The sequence below is a fragment of the Alosa alosa genome, chromosome 1, assembly GCF_017589495.1.
Source record: "Alosa alosa isolate M-15738 ecotype Scorff River chromosome 1, AALO_Geno_1.1, whole genome shotgun sequence".
NCBI classification, from domain to species: Eukaryota; Metazoa; Chordata; class Actinopteri; order Clupeiformes; family Clupeidae; genus Alosa; species Alosa alosa.
In genome coordinates, this window is record NC_063189.1 from 47,183,496 (window position 1) to 47,189,495 (window position 6,000).

Genomic DNA, 6,000 nt, shown 5'->3' on the forward strand with positions numbered 1-6,000 from the left:
TTTAACACTTTTAAAACAATTCTCTCAACAATTCTAGAACAATTTAAAACAATTTAAAAAGGTAGAGTACAATAAGTATATATACTCTTTTGATCCCGTGAGGGAAAAGTGCATGATCCCAATAGGGAAAAGTGCATCAGTGAGTGCTGTTTTTATCTAGTCAAGTCAGGTGGTAAGTGCTAGAATTAGCTAGTTGTAAGTAGTGCTATGAGAGGAGATATTCTCTGAAGAGCTGGGTCTTCAGGAGTTTTTTGAAGATGGAGAGGGATGTCCCTGCTCTAGTAGGAACTGGTAGCGCGTTCTACCAACGAGGAACAACAGATGGAAAAAGTTTGGATTGACCTGAGCGTACCGGTGGCAGAGCTAGACAATGTTTGTCTGAAGAGCGCAACGGTCGGGGGATAGCATATATGCCTGTAGGTTTAGCTGGGAGGACCAGCAGTTTGTTTTTTGAGAGGTTTAGCTGGAGGTGGTGGGCCTTCATCCATGTAGATATGTCTGAGAGGCAATCCGAGATCCGTGCCGAGATCAAGGGGTCATCAGGTTGAAAGAACAGATAAAGCTGTGTGTCATCTGCATAGCAGTGGTATGAAAAGCTGTGCGAATGGATAATCTGTCCCAAAGAAGTGATGTGGATAGCAAAGAGAAGGGGGCCCAGTACTGAGGTAGGAGGCTAAGGTGCGGACAGCTGTCCAAGCCATGATACGTTAAACTAGCATCCTGTGAGGTAGGATTCAAACTGATATGGACTGGGTAATATGTTAGGAACAAAAGGATGCCGCTTCGTTATTTTGGGAATGAAAATGATCATGAAAATCTAAGTTGAAAAAATTACGCGGCAAGCTCGTCCATTTTGCTTGAATTTCAGCGCAGCAACACATGATGGTACTCAGTAGTTCATATGGCCCCGACATGCTTGATTTCATCGGGGCATGCTCCTAATGAAACGGCAGATGATGTCCTGGGGGATTTGCTCCCAGATGTGGACATGGCCATCACTGAGCTCCCTGAGAGTCGTGGTCCCAGCGTGTGTTCAATCGGATTTAAGTCAGGGGAGTGTGGGGGGACAGTCAATGGTATCAATGCCTTCATCCTCCAGGAACTGCCTGCACACTCTCACTACATGTGTCTAGCCATTGCTGTGCACCAGGAGGAATCCAGGGCCCACTGCACCAATACAGGGTCAGACAATGGGTCTGAAGTTTTCATCCTGATGCTTAAGAGCAGTGAGGGTGCAGTCGTCTTGCCCGTAGAGGTGTGTGCGTCGTTCCAAGGATATCCCTCCCCAGACCATCACTGGCCCACCACCAAACCAGTTATGCTGAATGATGTTGCAGGCAGGATTACAGTCTCCAAGACATTTTCAGACGTCACATGTGCTCAGGGTGAACCTGGTCTCATTTGTGAAAAGCACAGGGTGTCAATGATGAACCTACCAATTTTGTATTCTATGGCAAATGCCAAATGAGCTGCACGGTGCTGGGCAGTGGGCATAGGTCCTTCCAGAGGCAGGCCACCTTCATGAAGTCTGACAGTGTAGTCAGAGACATTCACACCAGCGGCCTGGAGGAGGTCATTTTGTAGGGCTATGGCAGGGCTCAAAGGAGCAGATACTGGTGCTGCTGCTGGGTTAAGGACCCTCTACTATCCTGCCCAGCTCTCCTAGAGCAACTGTCTCCTGGAATCTCCTAAATGCTCTTGAGACTGCGCTGGGAGACACAGCAATCCTTCTGGCAATGTAACGTATTGGTGTGCCATACGTTAGAGGAGTTGGACTACCTGTGCAACGTTTGTAGGCTCCAGGTACTGAAAAATCAGTCAAGGAGGATAAAGATGGAAAATTTATAATTTGCCACCACCTCTAAAACCATTCCTGTTTTTACAGACCTATTTCCCTTCTTCCTTTCTTGTCAAAGTTGTTGGAGAAAGTGGTCTTCAAGCAAGTCTTGGACTTACTGTATCAGAACAACCTGCTAGACCCTATGCAGTCTGTTTTCAAGAGTCATTCTACTGAAACTGCTTTTCTGTCTGTGACCGAAGCTTTGAGAGTAGCTAAGTCTTCATCTAAGTTGCTAAGTCATTAGTATTCATTCTACAAGTACTAGACTTATCTGTAGCCTTCGATACTGTTAACCATGACATTCTCCTTTCTACACTATCTGAACTGGTCTTGACTTGTTTAAATCCTACCTTAAAGAGCACATGACCTCACCACAGGTGTGCCTCAGGGATCAGTATTAGAGCCCCTACTTTTCTCTATTTACACACTTCCTTGGGTGAGACCATTCGCTCCCATGAATTTGATTATTACTGCTATGCAGACGATACTCAACTTTACCTGTCTTGAGCTTTTGGTGTTTCCTCCGCAAAGCACACCCAAGGACTGGGCGCTGAACGCACTAGCCAGTGTCCTAAAAGTGCTGGTTCACTGACTAGCATGAGCCCTAATGGGTCAGGAGGGAGCTAAACTCATAAGGTATTACGTATTTAAATTAGCTTCATTGACAGGCATAATCCTTTTATGGGATTCAAAATGTTAGACTACGATAAAACAAAATGGACCTTTTCAAACAATCACTATGAGCCTTAAATTAAACTTTAGCATATGCTAATTGGCCCCACCCACCTCAATTTGATTAGGCTGTAGGATGTGTTGGACTGGTTATGTACTAATTTATCTAACTCTGACTGGGTGTATGTAATAAGTAATTATGACGGTTTAGTCCGATTTTTTTTTAAATTTATTTATTTATTTATTTTCAAATTTCCGTCAAGGATTCCCGGGACACTGTAAGACCGGGGTAGACAAAACTCGGTGGGCATATAACCCCATATGGATAGCATGGAACCATCGTTTTTCGTTTTGATCTGTAGCCCCCCCGCTGGACTGCACCCCCCGAATGGAGGGTAGGGCAGACACAGTTTTCTGTGAATATCTCGAGAACCGTGGGTTTAGGAGGACCATTTTTTTGTATGTTGATCTCAAGGGGCCATGTCAACCCATTCCATAACCACTCATTTCATGTATAGCCCACCTAGTTAAACACAAAAAAAAAGTAAAAATGAGGTGTTGTAATCGCAGGTATCTGTGACCTAACATAGTCAAAACTGCACGAAATTTTAAGTGTAGGATCATTATGACACCCTCTGAATGCACGCCAAGTTTCGTCGAATTCCGTTCATGGGGGCCACACAATAAATTAATTTATGTTACTATACACCAACTGGCCTGTAGGTGGCCGGAGACAGTTTTCTGTGAATATCTCGAGAACCGTAGGGCCTAGGAGGTCCACCATTTTTTTGTATGTTGGTCTTAAGGGGGCATGTCAACCCATCCCATTACCACTTATTTCATGTATAGCGCCACCTAGTTAAAAATTAAAAAGCAAAAAAAAGGTGTTTTCACCACAATATCTCTGGCTGACATGGTCAAAACTGCACGAAATTGAAAGTGTAGGATCATTATGACACCCTCCAAATGCATGGCAAGTTTTGTGAACTTTCGTTCATGGGGGGCCTTACAATAAAATAATTTATGTGTACATTTAGTGACCGTGACACCAACAAGGATTCCCGGACACTGAAAGACCGGGTACCGCGAAACTTGGTGGGCATGTAACCCCACATGGATAGCATGGAACCATCGGTTTTCGTTTTGATCTGTAGCCCCCCCGCTGTACTGGACCCCCCGAAAGGAGGGTAGGGCAGAAACAGTTTTCTGTGAATATCTTGAGAACCGTAGGGCCTAGGATGACCAATTTTTTCTGTATGTTTGCCTCCAGGGGTCATGTTAACCCATTCCATGTGCACACATGTGCATAAACAGATACACACGCACACACATACATTCACAGTAATCATACGTATGACACATACTCACACAGTAGACATATGTACGCATGCATGCCCATGCACAAACACACACGCAGGCAAACACACAAGCACGCACACACACACACACCCACACACATAAACATAAACGTGTACACGCACACATGCACACAATTCAAGAATTTCTCAGAATTATGAACAGGCAAGATGGAGGTGGGGTTGTATAAAATGAATTTTACATGTGAAATCTATGAACTAATCATGTTTTTGTACTTGTTGTCTAGCAGATACCAGTGAGAATTGAGTGTGGATAATGCAATTTATTGAGACAGTTAGAATCATATAGGCCTTTCAGCGTGATTTATTTTTGTGGAAAAAATGTGCTGGACTGGGCGGCGGTCATATTTTGTACCGTTCTGCGGTACATCTAGTGTATCTAACTCTAGGATAGAAGACAAAATAGCTCATTTCCCAAAAGGCAGCATATGTTTCTTTAAGAGACTTGACAGACACTAGCATCCATGGGTTTTAGCCTCCTTGCTAGCATGCCAACCTCTAGGGGGCAAATTAGAAGGATTGAGCCCAGGCAAGTGCAGGGTTTATTCACAGAGTCGAAACTTCACACATAGCCTAAACGCACCCCAGTTTTTGACTCAGTGTCAGAATGTATGGCTACTTCCTTAAAATCCAACATGTCTGCCATTTTAATTATGCATGATTGTCTCATTATGTATTTCATAATGCTGAAAGATGGCTATAGTCATATTATGTGTTAAAAGCAGCATAGCATTATAAATGTAGAAAAAAGGGCATATTTTGGTGGCCATATTTGAAGTCAAGATAGGGGCCACTAGGGGGGCGCTATGTGTTGGGGTCCATTTCAATTTTTGGGTAGTACTATACCTGTACCAAGTTTCGTGCTTTCTGCAAAAACTGAACGATTCAGGTACAAATCTGGCCTTAGCCGCTGTACCGCATTTCCGCTTAGCCGCATTTCCACGATTTATTTTTTTCGTTTTGGCAAGTACCCGTATAATAAGCAGGATAATGAATGGACACCGGCCATTATCGGTAAAATGTCCATTCAGGGTGAAGCAAGACCCCTCCGCTGATGCGCCAGGGTCCAGTTCGCCCTGTCGGCGAATGCGATAATGATCGGCGTTCCATATATTACCTAACAGACCTCCGAACGTTGGGAAGGCCCATTTATGTGAATAGAACTGCAGCACTCTGAAGAGCCGTATAATAAGGTAAAGAGCTAAATTTGTCCTCTGCACTGGGGTATTGGAAGCGAATTATGTTGGTAATGTATGTAGTTTCAGGATGAGTCAGTAACAAATACATATTTCTTCATAACCGTTGAGTTAAAATAAAGAACTGAAAATGCCCTGTGAATTTACCCTGGAAATTGTGCCCGCAAGATACTCTGGCCACGAGCAATGATCCAAATTTATTCTATCTCTCGAGCGAGAGGGACCAATCAAATCGGTGTAGGCGGGACAAAGGCGAGCTACACTGATGACTGACACTGATGAATTGTTGTGATTGGTCGTAGCGTTATCCAACTGCGTGCAGTGAGAGTTTCAAATGCATGCTTGGTGCCGCCCCTCGAATTGGGCCATTTTCATTACTCGTGGCCAGACCCTTAATCTGAAAGATTCCAGGGTCTGGTTTACCAGGCTACTGTGAATTAATAACTAGATGAAACGTGTGACAGCTAGCTGTCTTTCCCATTGGAATCAATGATAAGATGCAACTGCAAGCTTGCTTGCTAGGGGCGTGTTGCAGAGTAACTTCTCTGTATGACAAAACGCTGGTTGTTAGTGATTGGTTCAAAGGAACTCAAATGATTTTAAACTTCAAACAAGTGTCCACCCACCAGGAAAAGAACGGTTGGCAATTAGGCCAAACTTTTTGCCAAAGAGAAGCGAAGCGTATGAGTATGGTTTACGATGCTAGTGGAGATGGCCCCTATACAAACAGAAGTAATTTCAACTGAAGTATTACATACAATTGCATTACCTGAATTCTTCTTTCAGTCACAGACATCTTGCTAGGAGAAGTTTGTACAAGTCGATTACCAAATGCTAGGCCAACTGTCAATGGACACAAAAGGAGGAGAGTTTGGTAATCAACTTGTATGGACTGTCTTACAAGTTGATTACCAAA